Raw genomic sequence first — 14,893 nt, forward strand, 5'->3', positions numbered from 1 at the left:
GACATTTCATAATTCCTGCTCCCTTGTACTATCCTGATAGAAATTCAATTTCTTGATCAAATTGCTCCTTATAGTTACACTACTTGGAAGCTAAATCTTTTACAAAAGAGAAAGTGATGCTTTAAATTTGACATTATTTCCCGGTTATATGAGCATTTTCCAGTCAGCTCAACTATAGTCAGAGTTCTCTTTCTCAAAGAAAGCAAGACTGAGTGTTCTCCAATTTTCCTCAGAGTTTGAGCTGCAGAAGGTAAGCTTGTCACTGTGATGGTAAAATGGCTAACCCATGAGAGGAGAGTGGAAATTCAGTTTCTTATTGGCTGGAGTAGCACAATGAGATCTGGAGATCTTTTATGTTAAACTCAGTGTCAGAATTCACCCAGTCTCCATTTGGAATTTAAGTACATTTTCCACCGACCATCCAGAGAGACACATTTGCTGTGTTTCTGCTCTCACTCTTTTGTATTCACTTTTGGTGGGGTGAGGTGGCAGTGGTGGAGAGGAGAAATGTATTAGTTTTGTTTCTCATATACACAAAAAGAGTTTCTACGGAAACCTGTTGGAAGCCAACCCAGAGAGAACATAGGACATGACAACCCCTTTCCACTATTTGAAGTTGGTGTGACTTTGGCTGCACAGCTCAATGTCAGTTTTTTTCAGGAAGGAAGATATGGAAGAATAAGACAGCTACAAAGACATCTGTCCTCAACTCTTACATTAGCTTTCAAAGTGGTGGTGCTCCAGTGGGGAGCCTCGTGGAAAATGAGGTGGGATGCTAAAGTGGTTCAGAACATGAGCTTTGGAGTCAAAACTAGGTTCAGTTCCCAGTTCTTCTCTATTTTCTGCAGGGAAAATATTTAACCTCACCAAGGTGTAACTGCCCTATCCTAAGAGAAAAAAAGTGCACTGGAGGAAAAGGTTCTCAATTGGAACTCTATAGGACTGGCAAAAAGATTCATTTAAATGACACAATCTATCTAAAGAGCATGGCATACAGTAGGTGCTCAAAACTAGCAGCTCTTATGATGATGAGGTGAGAGAATTCAATCCTTGGCCTCCTCTCAGGCCTGAGCCAGGGTGGACAAGCCCTTTTCCTCTCTGTGTCACGTGTGCCAACTGTAAGGTGGGGCTGACACCTTCCTTGCTCACTGTAACCATGCTCACTGTTGCATGCTATGCTTGGGAAGGAATCCCAGGGCAAATTTCTGCACTTGTGATCTATGTTCTGTGGAAATTGTGCAGCAGTGCACGATTGGGCAAGCCGGAGTCCTGCTGGCAAGGTCTGCAGCACATAAAAGGAGGTGTTCAAGCTGAGCTGACCCCAGTCTTTACAACACTCAGGCAGCTGCTCACTCTGCCCTTCACTCCGGGAGCTCAGTTTATTTGGAGCTAATAGTTGCAAAGTATGTCAAAGCATTCAGAAATACCCCTAACCTCCACATCCTATAGCTCTCCCTCCCCACCCAACCTGCAAAGGCCAAAGCACAACCACCCTCCTGAGATGGCAAACCGAGAAGTACCCGGGGTACTGGGGAGTTGGCCCAGAGCTACAAAGCAAGCGTAGGGAGAGTTCTGGAATGGAGCTCACATCTCAGCACTGGGGAGGCTGGGGCAGGACCTTCCCTTTAGGGAGTGGCTGAAACCTACAAACAGATCACTCCCAAGCATGCCTGTCCAGCCCTGAGTAAACTTCCTTAAGCCCCAATTACATTTGGCCCCACCAGGGGCCAGGGTTTCCTATGACTGTCAGGGTCTTTACGGATTTGGGCCTGGAGGCCACCTCCCTGGGCATCAGCTAGGATGAGTGTGTGCCTCCACAGCACAGACGGAAGGGGACATTCATCAGACACACTGTGAATGGGTGCCATCCAGACAGCCAACAGAACGAAATAATCACAATGACCCAACCTGAATGGTATGATTTGATTTCTAGATTGAGATGATTAAAAACCCTTACCAAATCTCCAATGTCCAAGCATTCATGTATTTGTTCAAAAAACATTTTTTATGTCCTTAAAATACATGAGGCCCTGTGCCAGGCACTGGAGATTCAAACAGGAATGAGATAGGTATCTCCCTGACCCTATCAAAACTACATTCTAGGAGCTAAGAGAGAGAAGTGCAATGTGAGGGAAATAAAAGGTGACAGGTACTATTTATTTTTGTTTCCCCAATAGAGACTTCTCAGTGATGGGCACAGAGCAAGAACTCGACAAATGATGAATGAATAAATGAATGAAAATAATGAGTACCTATTGTGTGCTATGCACCAAACACTAGTCTAAGCATGTAAATATGGTGACTCATTTTATACATGTGTTATAATTAACAATTTGATACACAAAATTAAGTATATGTACTTATCCATTTAGTAAATGGAAGTAGTAAATGAACAAATGATGTACACTCAGCCCCAAAGCTTCTGTCCTGAATAGGTCTTGAATCTGTAGAAGAAAGGATAGAAATAAACAATAACGGCAGATGAGCTTTGGGTTACGCATCAAGAAATCTATATAAACATGAAAGGAAATGGTTTTGGCAACAGCCATAAGAGTTCAAATCCTAACTTCATCTCATAGCTGGGTGATCTTACACAAAGAGTTTAATCTCTCAGGCCTCAAAATCCACATCCATAAAATGGATTTAATACACTCACCTCTTGGGGCTCTCGTGAGGGTTACATCCATCAGGTTCTATGAGAAAGTGTCCCTGCGCTGGGAGGTACCCTCAAAATACTAGTTGCTATGGATTTAGGACTTATTAAGAGGCAGCAGAGCGTAGAGGGAAGTTAAACTTAGAATCCAAGTCCTTAGTTCTAAATCTGGGCTCTATCAGCCAATTGAAATATATAAGCAGAGGGATTAATTAAGATGACGTGGGTTAAGATGCTTTAGCACAGAGCTGCTGTTGTAGAACGAGAAGAGCAGAAAAACAAGCCTTTCCTAGGGAATGAGTCACCAAAGGCTTTCTAAGAGTCTCTGGATAATCTTTTGAGTGACTTTAAATGGACGGGAAGAACTGAGTGAACTCCAAGGTCCCTCCACTCCTGGGAGCCTGTGATCATCCCACAGGGGTGTGAGAATCCTGTGATTGACCTGACAGCCTCGGGATCAACAAGGCACCCCCCCACCCCAGGTATGGATTCTTTGGGTCGCCTGTGGCATACTGAGGACTTACTGCTAGGCAAGGAATAGAGTGACAGGGCAAGAGAGAAGGCAGGGAGCAGTGGCCCTTCTTCATTCTCACAGCTAGGGCGTCTGAGGCTCCAGCAGGTATGGGGGCAGTCCTCTGAAAGCAGTTGCACAACAATGCCAGACCATTTGGGGGAAAATTAACAAAATGTTCCAGCTTTCATCAGGAAGTATCTTCCTTGAATAAATTTGCACAAGGCACAAGCACGGTGGGTTAAAAGATAATACAGATAGCATTTTACAGACTGTACAATAAATCTTTACATTTTTGCCCTTGGCCCACTGAACATGAGGCACATTTCGTGTATATTATTTCTAGTTAAAAAACAACTGAGTACAGAGTCATAAAGCCTCAAATGCATGAATTAATTAGGTGCATTGGACACTTCACTTTGAATGCAGGTGGATTCCAAGGGGACTATGGTACATCTGGTTGACCGTTTTAAATTAATTCATTAAGATGCTGGGTCAGAAGGGGTTAATTGATGTCCAGGTCATCTCTTCAGACTGCTTTTGCAAATAGTCATGACACCACAAGAATTTCAAGTTTTTGGTTCAAAATCCTAAACCCGTGAGGTTATCAACTTGGCAAAACCCGTTCTGCCTTTGCAGTGAACAGAACATATGCTATTTTGAAACATAAATCCACACGGCTCAATTTACAACTCCTTAGGTTAAATATTAGGGAAGTTATAACAAAGTGGAAAATATGTGTAACAAGTAATTGTTTGATTTACAGGACAAAATTATAGAGAGGCCATTTGCCTAATGTCTTAGAAAGCTTTTTTTTCTTTTTTTTTTTTTTGGCCTATGAGCTCTGGTCCTACTGTCCTGGTCAGGTGAGAAGGCGAGAAGAATCCTCCATTCCTATGGGATCAATGTAAGGAATCACCTGAGGCTGACTTTCAGACTGTGCATGCTAAAATCAAAACCAAAACAAAACTGCTAGAGTTCCAGGATACCTCTGGATGCCACACGGCCCTTCGTCACTTACACTGATGCACCTTGTTACAAATTTTTTTCTAATCAACTGATATTTTAAGGAGTGGAGAATTCGACAAGAATAACAATGTGGTGACAATTTAGTCCTTTCCCCTCTTCGTAAAAACACCATGTTCTATTTGGTCTCCACTCAGGTCAAGACGTTTCACTAATTTGCTAGTCATTAAAAAGATATTTTTATACCCAGCCTGTAATATTATACTCTTCAGTGATTATGATAGCTCCCAACAGAATTCCAGACTTGAAAATGAAGGCTGGGAAGCTGAACTGCAATGATGATACTTTAAATAATTCCACAAAAGTAGAACCACTGTTAAATAATTTATGGTCTTTGATCTTGTCACAGACCTACTGAAATCTTCACATCACTCAAGCTAAGTATTTTCAAACAGAAAAGGGATAGTTACTTTCCCTTCCACCGCCCACTCACCCAGGTTGAAGATACAGAATAAAGGTTCCAGATGTTCATCTTGTGGAGAGCTTGGACCCTAGGAGGGGCATTTCTGCCAGCCTTAGGGGACCGGCCAGGCATTTGACCCTGTTTGTCTAATTCGGAAATCTCTAAAAGTAGAACTGGAAGGAGGTGAGAGAATAAGTAACTTCCGATTAAATTTATCTGGATTTTTGCAGAGTGGCTCTCAAACCTCAGCATGCCTCAGAATCCCCTATAGAGCTTGTGAAAGCGCAGATTGACTCCAGCCCTAGAGGGTCTGATTTAGGAGATCTGGGGTGGGGCCCAGGAATTTGCCTTTCTAACAAGTTCCCAGGTGACGCTGATGTTGCTGGTGTGGGCACTGCATTTAGAGAACCCATGAGTTAAACCTTTCGGAAGACACAGTTACACTGTGACCTGAAAGACATGGATTTCCAGGACTCTATCAGAGCTGTCTCGGGAAATGACTGCAAGGGAGAAAGGGGGAGGCCTAGGTCTCTCCAAGGCCCAGTCTAGAGCTCATTTTAAGAAAGCAAGTTAGAAGAAAGAAAGAAGGACCTTCTGTCTTCACAGTGAGCTCTCAACCCATGACTAGGGAAAGGATAGTGTCCTTAACTGAGAAGAGAAGCAGCCTGGGAACTCAGGAGTTTTAGCATCTGAGAGAAAAGGCAGCAAATTGTCAGTCACCAGATTCTAGGGGAAAAATCTCACTTCACCTGAAAAGCAAAGACGAAGAAGCAAAACAAAACAGAAATAACAGCTCATGACGGCCATGGCTCTTCCTTCTTCTACGACCATGTCTCATATCCTTAAACAACTCTTTAACGGGCATGTATTTCAGGTATTTGACGTTTACAGATAAGATGTTTCTAAATTCAGTTTGGGTTGTCTTCATTTGCAAACTTAGGCCAGACCTTATTTGGTAATCCATACGACAGCAGTGGTTTCATGGAATTTCCTTGCTGGATTTGCTTTCTTTAAAAAAACTGGGGGGAGAGGATAGGGAGTCAAAAAGATGATCAGGACACGATCCAGCCTTAGAAACAAAGAACCCAAACCAGATGAAACTTCACGGGCTCTCTGCTGACCTGTTTGCAAAGTCTGGGCTGAGGAATCCTAGAGAAGGGTTGGGTGACAGATCTCTGTTCCCTGATAAGCGCCCTCAGTAATCATCCCCAGTTTTGCCTCAGGGACCTAGAGAATGCCCTCTAAAGCAGGTGAGTTGTTTTGCAATGATTTTCCAGATAACAGCAACTGAGTGTATTGGGACAAAGTAAAAACAAATACCTCTTAGGACAGAAAATATTGAAAGCCATTGGAAGGAATATTACCATTGTTCACTTATAAGCAGTCTTTAAAGGTAGCCTTTTGCGTAGGGTGGAGAAACAAAGGTGTCTGGGTTATTTGGGGCTTGTTTTTCTCATGGCGGAAATGTAATGCTTTAGATTTTTCAAATAAAAGTAAACTACAGGGAGGCCAAGGCTGTGAAGCTGAGCTGGAAACAGCAAGAAGATCCAACACTGCCCGAGCACGTACTCTGACCCTCACAGCCGTCCCCTGAGGAAGGGCAGGCCTGGAGAGGTTGGGGAACAAGGCCAGGGTCCCCGCGATAAGCAGCAGAGCTGGCCTCTGACCTGACACCTGCCCTCCACCAGACTCCAAAGCCCCTGCTAGGCCAGGGAGAAGTACTGAATTTGCAAAATAAAGCAATTTGTTTTCTATAAACAGTGTTGTTGCTCTTTGAGGGGAAGGTGAGAAGATGCAAAGAGGATATTCATTTGTCCTATAGTCATGTACGCAGGGGGAAGCTACAAAATTAGAGCTCCAGTCACTGCACTGAGCAAATATCAGTGTCAGGAACGAGAGAGCTACACCCACAGACCTCAGAACCCAAGACCGGCCCATTGCCACCTGCTGTCACTTGAACAGTCATTGTCTACATTCTTCCTCATGTCACTCAAGCTGCAGAAGGAGCCAGGTGCTCTGCAAAACCTCTGCTAAACCTGTTGCCTTCCTTGTCATCGTACCAAACCTCCTTCCCAGACCTTGAGAACTCACAAGGAGAAATCACTCAACTTATTAAAACACTAAATCCTCTCAGCTCAGTGATTCCCATCATTTTTCAAAAAGCGGAAAATATATTTAGCACATCACAAGCACGCTATAGCTGAAATGCCCAAACGTCCCTGTAAACCTGCTCCTCCCCACCTGTTCCCCACCTCAGTACATGGCACCTCTCAGCTTCTCAAGCCATAAACGTCTAAGTCATCCTTGTTTCTTCCTTTGTCCTCTTCCTCTGTATCGGACCCACCAGCCACTCCTAAAAACTACCTCCAGACTATAACTCAGTTCCTTCCACCCTTCTCATCTCATCTCCATCACCTCTGCTCGAGTCCAGGCTACCGCCACCTCTCACCTGGGTGAGTCCAATCACCTCCTGCCTGGTCTTCACACAGCAGCCAGGGGCATTGTTTTGCTCTCATCCTTCAAAATATTATTTTTCTTTTTAATTGTATAACAAGTACAGAAATGCACTATTGGAGGTTGAAAATGGCCCCACAAAAGATATCCACTTCTTAACTCTGGGCCTGTAAATCTGACCTTATTTGGTTGGAAAAAGGGTCCTTGTAGATGTGATTAAGGATCTTGAGACAAGAAAATGATCTTGGATTATCCGAGTGGGCCTTAAACACCATTACAAGTGTCCCTATAAGAGAAAAGCAGAGGGAGATTAAACACACAAAGAAATGAGGACGGCAATGTGACCACGAGGCAGAGACTGGAGTGATGCAGACACTAGCCAAGGAATGCTGGCAGCCATAAGAAGCTGGAAGAGACAAGGAACAGATTCTCCTTAGAGACACAGCCCTGCCAACACCTTGATTTCAGTCCACTGAAACTGATTTCAGGCTTCTAGGCTTCAGAACAGTGAGAGAATAAATGTGTGTTGTTTTAAGCCACTGAATTTGTGGCAACTTATTACAGCAGACACAGGAAAACAATGCATACACTATTGGTGTGAAATTCAAACCTTACAGATAAGATTTAAATATCTCTTCACCATCTCGTTTCTTCCCACCTCGTTCCATTTCCCTCATCTGGGGTACCCACTGTCATAAGTTTTGGTTTTTATCAGTCCACTTCTTTTTCTATGCATTTATATACGTGGATGTACTAAATAAAGATGCCATTTATCTTTATGTTTTAGTGAACCCAAAGTGCTCTCCCAAAATTTATGATTTAGTTTTGTCTGTTTTTGAACTAACATAAATGGAATAATGTTCTTCTGTGACTGACTTCTTTTACTCAACATTCTGTTTTTGAGATGCATCCATACAGTACGAGTATGGATCTATATATTTCATCTGTTTGCTCTACTGTAGCATTCATGTACCATTACATGAATGCACCACGACTTATTTTCCATTTGTCCCTAGACTATTCTTAGCAAAGAGTCATCCCATCATAGTATCCGCTGCCTGGAGCCCTCCACCAGCCTTCTTCTGTCGTCTTAGTACGTCCGGCTCTTCCACGGCCCACCTGTGCCTCTCCCATCTCACTGTCTCCTGCTCTCCCTTTCTTTGGGTTCCTTGAACTCACCAGACTTACTCCTACCTTAGCACAGTTGCTATTGCCCCTCCCTGGAGCACTGCATCCCCAGATATTTGCATCCCTAGCTCCTTCTTTTCATTCAAATCTTCTCAAATCTCATCTCATCTCTGCAGCCTTCCCTGACCATCCAGTCCGAACCAGCCCCATCCCCACTCATTTCCTCCCATAGCCCATGTTTTATCCTCCTCTGTGCACCTCTCCCTATCTGCATTTGCCCCACTTTTTTACTTCCTGGTCTATCATCTGTCTCCCTAAAGTGCAGCTCTGTGAGGGCATGAACCTATCTTATCCCTACTCTATCCTCCGTAGCTGGAACAGTGCCTACAGGGAGTGGATGTTCGCCATATATTTGTTGGATGGATGAATGAGAGAGATAATGAAGCTGTAAAGAAATGACTATCTCGAGGCCAGCCCAGTGGTGCTGTGGTTAAGTTTGCACATTCCGCTTCGGCGGCCTGGGGTTTGCTGGATCGGATCCTGGGTGCGGACCTACACACTGCTTGGCAAGCCATGCTGTGGTGGTGTCCCACATATAAAGTGGAGGAAGATGGGCCCTGATGTTCGCTCAGGGCCCATCTTCCTCAGCAAAATGAGGAGGATTGGCAGCAGTTAGCTCAGGGCTAATCTTCCTTAAAAAAAAAATAATATTAAAAAGAAAAAGAAGTGAATATCTTGAGAGTGGATTAGAGCTAACAAAAATTCACTTGCTCGTTCACTCTTTCCACGTGTATTATCAAGTGCTTATTTTTTAAAATCCCTGAGCTGGTACAGGCAATGAGAAGACACAGGTCACTCACTACGACAGTTTCTTGTTCAACAGACTTGGTTGGTGAGGGCTGACCCACAGAATGGGAGGAGCTGCAGAGGCATTTATTAAAATGGGGTTTTAGCTTCATCCTAACCATATGCTTTTCTCATCTCCTGTATATTTAAGCAGAGGAGAGCACGTGCTCTCAGGGGTGACTGAGTCGCTAGACCGTTATTAGCGAAGCAGCGGATGCTGGTGACCGCCCCAACAGGCCTCTCCCTACATGGGGCAGAGACCTCCCCAAGCCGGTCTGAGGATCTGGGCAGGATTCCAACAGGTGGAGAGTCAGACCCCCAAGAAGAGAACAAAATATCACGGAGAGGCCGAAGACCAGTTTGGGGGCTCAGAAATAAAACCAAATACAAATAATTTGCCTTACCTTTCATTTTACAAACTTTCAGAGCTTCTTACTGTGCTCCATGAATTTGATTTCAAAATTTATTCAGTTTCCTTGCTGATGTGTAGCATTCTTAATCCCTTCTAGACAGTCCATTTTTTTAAGACTTTAATCATTTCCTCCTTATCTATAGCCAGAAAATACAATAACTGAAACCTGTACAGGAAAAAATTATGACAAATGATTTTAAAGGTATCTCATGTTCCCCTTTTCTTAAAAAGTTCTCAACTATTAGGCTTCATCTCTTTTGACGTTAACTTCAAAACCCAAATGCCAAATTAACATGACAAAGAAAAGCAAAGGGGAAGAGGTGGTTATAAAATGTATTAACCACGGGGATGCTGGGGGAGGGGATGGCTCAGCACGCTAGGCATGGAGAGCAAAACTTCATGTCTAAACCACAAGTGTGGGACCAAATCTCCGGGCAGGAGCCACTTGGACACGGGAATTAGGTAGCTGGTGCATTAGGAAGGTGAGGGCGCCCTGTGGTGGGGCATTTACACTGCAGACGGACGAAGGTGGGTTCTAGTCTTTTCAGCACAACTTACACGATGCAGAACAGAAAAAGAAGGTGACCAGCAGCACGGTCACTTTCACCAAGCAAGTCACCCTGTGTCTCCTTGTCGCAAAGGTAGTTGTCCATGGAGACCAGGCAGAAACTTCAGTGAGTCAAGTTGGCCAGGTTAGGACCACGCTGACTTGGAGAGTAGATGACCCTACAAAGCAGGTAGGGCCACCAGGACCCTTTGTGTCCCTGTATCGCTAGATTGTCAGAATTTTCCAAAGAAGTCAGAAATGTAATTTTGTGAAAAATCTAGTTCTAAATGTTGGCAACACATTTGACCACATTTTGCAATCCTCTGCGGACCACACCAAATGCATCTGTGGGCTGAATTTAGCCTGCGAACCAGAAGTTTGCAACCTCTCTCCTGAGAGCAGTGCCCTCAGTGGCACCGTTCGTTTGATCTCTGACATCCACAGAGCCCCCCTTTCTTACAACAAACATTTTGAAACAGCTTCCTCCCTCTCTTAAAATGAAATTTATAGATAACATAACCTACTATATACCTAATTCAAAAATTTGATGTCGTAGCTATCATGTAAAGGAGAAGTAAAAGATGGGTAATTTATACAAAAAAATACGTATTTCATGCATCACTGCTGGGACACGACTATCCTGGAAGGGACAGGGAAATCCTTAGATGCTTGCCTCTTTACTTTTGTTGTTGTTGTTTTTTGAGGAAGATTAGCCCTGAGCTAACTACTGCCAATCCTCCTCTTTTTGCTGAGGAAGACTGGCCCTGAGTTAACATCCATGCCCATCTTCCTCTACTTTATACATGGGATGCCTACCACAGCATGGTTTTTGCCAAGTGGTGCCCTGTCTGCACCTGGGATCCAAACTGGCGAACCCCGGGCAGCCAAGAAGCGGAACATGAGAACGTAACTGCTGCACCACCAGGGGGGCCCCAGATGCTTGCCTGTGTAGAGCAAACCACTGAGAACGCACAGCCCCAAATGCGACTGATACAGGATGTTGTTTAACCAGGTCCAAGTGTTTTATCTACGGGAACGTCCAGCAGGATATTTATAAGCCGTCAGGATGCAGGGCGGTTCTCTGTAGCATAAGACTGTCCTTGCATTGCTGTTCCTGCCCACTGATCACTGTGACAACCAAAATTGCTCCCCCAAAATTCCAAATGTCCCTTGGAGGTTGGTGCCACCCCTGTTAAGAAACGATGACATAGACTGGCCAACCAAAGGGCTCACCAATGCATTTTAGTTGTCAACTGGCTGCATGATCTTGGATGGTTTGCTTGACCTCTTTGAGCTTCATAGGTATTTTGTGGAAATTAAATACATTAATCACTGCAAAGAGCTTAGATAATCAAGCTCCAAGCAAATGTTACCTTTTCAGGCTGTTATTGGGGTGCTATCAGGTGGTAGCTACTCCGAGTCACCATTCCTCAGTCTGAAGTCATCACTAATTCCCACTGTTCTCTTCTGGGGTTTGTTAAGGAAGCATGGGGAAGGAGGCAAGTCCTAGAGAGATGGAAAGCTTCATTCATGGCTCTGAACAAAGCTTTCCATTATTTTGCTGACTCTAATTCTACTTAGAAGAAAGCCACAAAGGTACCACCTTCTCAGTTTTTTTCCAAGCTGCTTCTGCTTCAGCACTTTCTGTTCTCACTAGATCAGAAAACACAAAGTGATATTGCTATCACATTGGGAGTAATAAATGAATTTTCCCAACTTGGCTCATGGTCTTTTTGGAGAAGGACCCAAGTGTTATTCTTTTTCTATCATTGCATGATACCTAACAAGGGCCCTCTAACACATGGCAGTCACCTACTGGTGAAAATAATCTACCTACCTACCTATCTATCTGAACTTGAAGCTCAGGGCTTCTATTTCTTGTCCTCCCCAAGATTCTGCACATTCCCTGGGGTTTATGTGGGCACCTCTGGTCTAAGTGCCAGCTCCGCGGGCTGATCCACCTGAATCTCACACCAGCCCGGCAGACACAGCTGTCCCCTTTCTCCGTGCTTTGTACCAAGCCTGGTAGGGAACTCAGCACTGTTCCTGATTGCTACAAAACTAAGACAAAGAACACGAACCACTCTCACAATGCACATGTGTGTGTTGGGGATTTGACTCAGTGATGTGGGATGTTTGCAGCACAGTGTTGCAAATCATGTACATTTGAATGTCAGAGCCCTATTTCTCTCGAAGGTTTTTTGACCACTCTGTCAATAAATCTCAGGTCGCATGGCATGACTCTCCTCTCCTCCCAGTCTCCCTGACCTCTAGGCACTAAAGAAAAAAGAAGAAGAATCCTTCCGTTTTGTTTTGCAGAATGATGCCCTCCCTCCAGTTCCTGTCGCCGCCCCTCCTCCCCTTCCCCACAGGCTGAACTGTGACCACCCCACAGCCTTCTGGACATCGCGCAACACGTGTTCCACACCTCCCACTTTCCAGCCCCCTGTTAGGACCGGCCAGGGGAAGGACATAGTGTCAATATTCTTGGTCCTCCTGATACAAATATGTCACCCTTCTCAAAAGGCAGGAGAGGCTAAAGCCAGAATTGGCTTTAAATATTAATTTTTTCTCTCCATTTTAGAGGACGTCTATCCCTGAGGCACATGGCATGACCTCAGAAAGTGAGCAGACAGACTTTCCTGGGGTTCACTTTACTGTGGGATGGCTGTTTAGAGGCTACTCAAGGCCAGCATTTGGAAGTGTCTTACAACGTAGCGAATCATTACCCAGCTATCCGCTCTGGATCATAATCCCACGCTTGACTTGTGGGCAGGATTCATCAACCGGACCCTGTTGCCACCTGAAGTAGGTGGCAGCCAGGGAGCCAGGCGTTGACACTCTGTGCCTTGGGTTCTCATTTGGGAGGAAGAGAACTAGATGAGCCCAATAAATCTAGGATTATAAATCCCCATGTGATCAAGTGCAGAAAAAGGCTGAGAGGCACTAAGTACGTTCCAATAAATAGGAGCAAAAATAAAATAATTTATTTCAGGATGTCATAAATTAAAGATGTTTTATGTCTCTATATTTACATTTTCAACATTTCTTGTTATTTCCTATGAGGAACTTCAATCTACCAAACTAAGAACACGACATTAGGGTAGAATGCAGCAAACACAAATATTAGCATTTTTAGTGATGTCATCAACGGAAATATTTTTTCCCCAAAATTTAGACCCAGTGCCATCCCTTGCTTCAGTTAGTGTTGAGCTTGTATATTTTTGTCGTAAGATTGAACCAGACAAATCCAAAACAGCAAAATACTCTTCAAGCTAAGCCTAAAACAAGCCAGTGGTTCATTTAGTTCAACTCATAGGTTTTCATGTTAAGAACAAACAAAAACAAGCTACCAAACAAAAAATCTTCCTCCGACTTTGAAATACGTTTCCTCTTTAGAGTGAAGTAAATATCCATATTTTTCCCCCACTTAAATCTGTGATCCAGTAATTAAAGAGTCAAAAGAGAGAATGATTTCCTTGGTCTACAGAAGAGTGATTAATCATAACTCGAGGTTTTTTCTCCCCACCCCCCAAAACGGAAAGAAAACGATACCTTTAAAAATGACTCAAATATAGGGGCTATAGATACACCAAATAAAAAATTTGAGGCAAAGACCCAACACAAATAGGCACAAGTTAAAGAACTAGACAGAATATAGCAAAAAAAACCCCACCTCTTCCAGCCCTGTGTTCATTCCTAGTAGCACAAGAAATACTTTATATTTTCTTCACCATGTTTAAGCCATTCAAACACTATTGCTATAACTTTTTTTTGTCACTTCATAACCTTTATTTCACAGTTTCAAGTTTTAAAAGAACTTTATTCATCACCCCAACTCAAAAAGTAGTAGCCATATTTTAAGTATGCTGCCACCAAGTGGTGGTCCGGCTACAGTCAACTGATTCAAACAAAAACCTTTTGCTTTGCCTACCGTTTAGAAGTAGAGCCCTACTAACACCTTCCTCTTTATAGAATTATTAGGTCTCTTTACCAACTTATTTTCCCACCACTGATACATCAAAAACAACTACACTTGCAGTCACCTAATAATATATTTCCTTATTCCATAACATAAATTCCTTCAGAATGAAAATCCTAAGTAGAAATAAGAATTGTCTTCCATGTATGAGATACCATTAGCCGTGTTTAAATGAATGATCTCAAAGATTATATTTTACAGCAAATTTTAAAGAAACAAACATCTAAGGTACAACTAAGTACCTTTTCCACTAATTCTTAGCTTTCTTTAAATCACCTTATCTGAATTGCTAAGCTTGGCATCAAAATCCCCTCTTGGCAATTTGTCCAAAACTTCTAAGCTTCCTCAAATCCAAAGAGCCCTCCGGGCTTCGCTAACATCCATATATTCTCTCACTGTCTCACTAACAGACATTCTAGGCGCCTCATCCAGGCTGTTGGAATGAATTCAGTGCTCAAAGCCTCTTCTTCCTTTCTCTTCATGTGACAGCAGAGAGTACGCAAGCCTTATTTTCTATTTCTCTGCAACTACAAGTAGTTAAGTTTCCATTTTATTCTTTTGTCCCAACTCTCCTAATCCCCAAGCAGCTATTTCCAATAAAAGCATCTGGCAGAATTTGCTAGAACTAATTTCTGTGGAGGACTTAATTAGTTACATCAAGCTCTCAGCTACCTTAGTGATATACAAAGATCTTCCAGCCTGGCAAACTGTCTCAAGGATACTTTTTTTAAAAGGCTTGGAAACTGTTTTCTGAAGCCACCTATACCTCTCACACAGAACAGTTATCTTTTACAAGGAAAAGTTATGTGAGTTTTTTGACTGAGACTTAAATTGGCTTTACGACAGGGGAGTATTCCGTATTGCTCTGGGGGCATAGATTACAATCCATTCAAACTCAAAACAGCTATGTACATAGCCTCCAGAAGAAAGT

At 43.3% G+C, this 14,893-nt stretch overlaps 1 long non-coding RNA gene across 1 annotated transcript in view; it reads right to left on the reverse strand.

The window, feature by feature from the left end:
* Positions 1 to 14,893, reverse strand: part of LOC139075751 (uncharacterized) — a 31,102-nt gene that overhangs the window by 15,886 nt on the left and 323 nt on the right. The window lies entirely within an intron of this gene.

This window comes from Equus przewalskii, chromosome 14 (assembly GCF_037783145.1).
Source record: "Equus przewalskii isolate Varuska chromosome 14, EquPr2, whole genome shotgun sequence".
Lineage (NCBI taxonomy): Eukaryota > Metazoa > Chordata > Mammalia > Perissodactyla > Equidae > Equus > Equus przewalskii.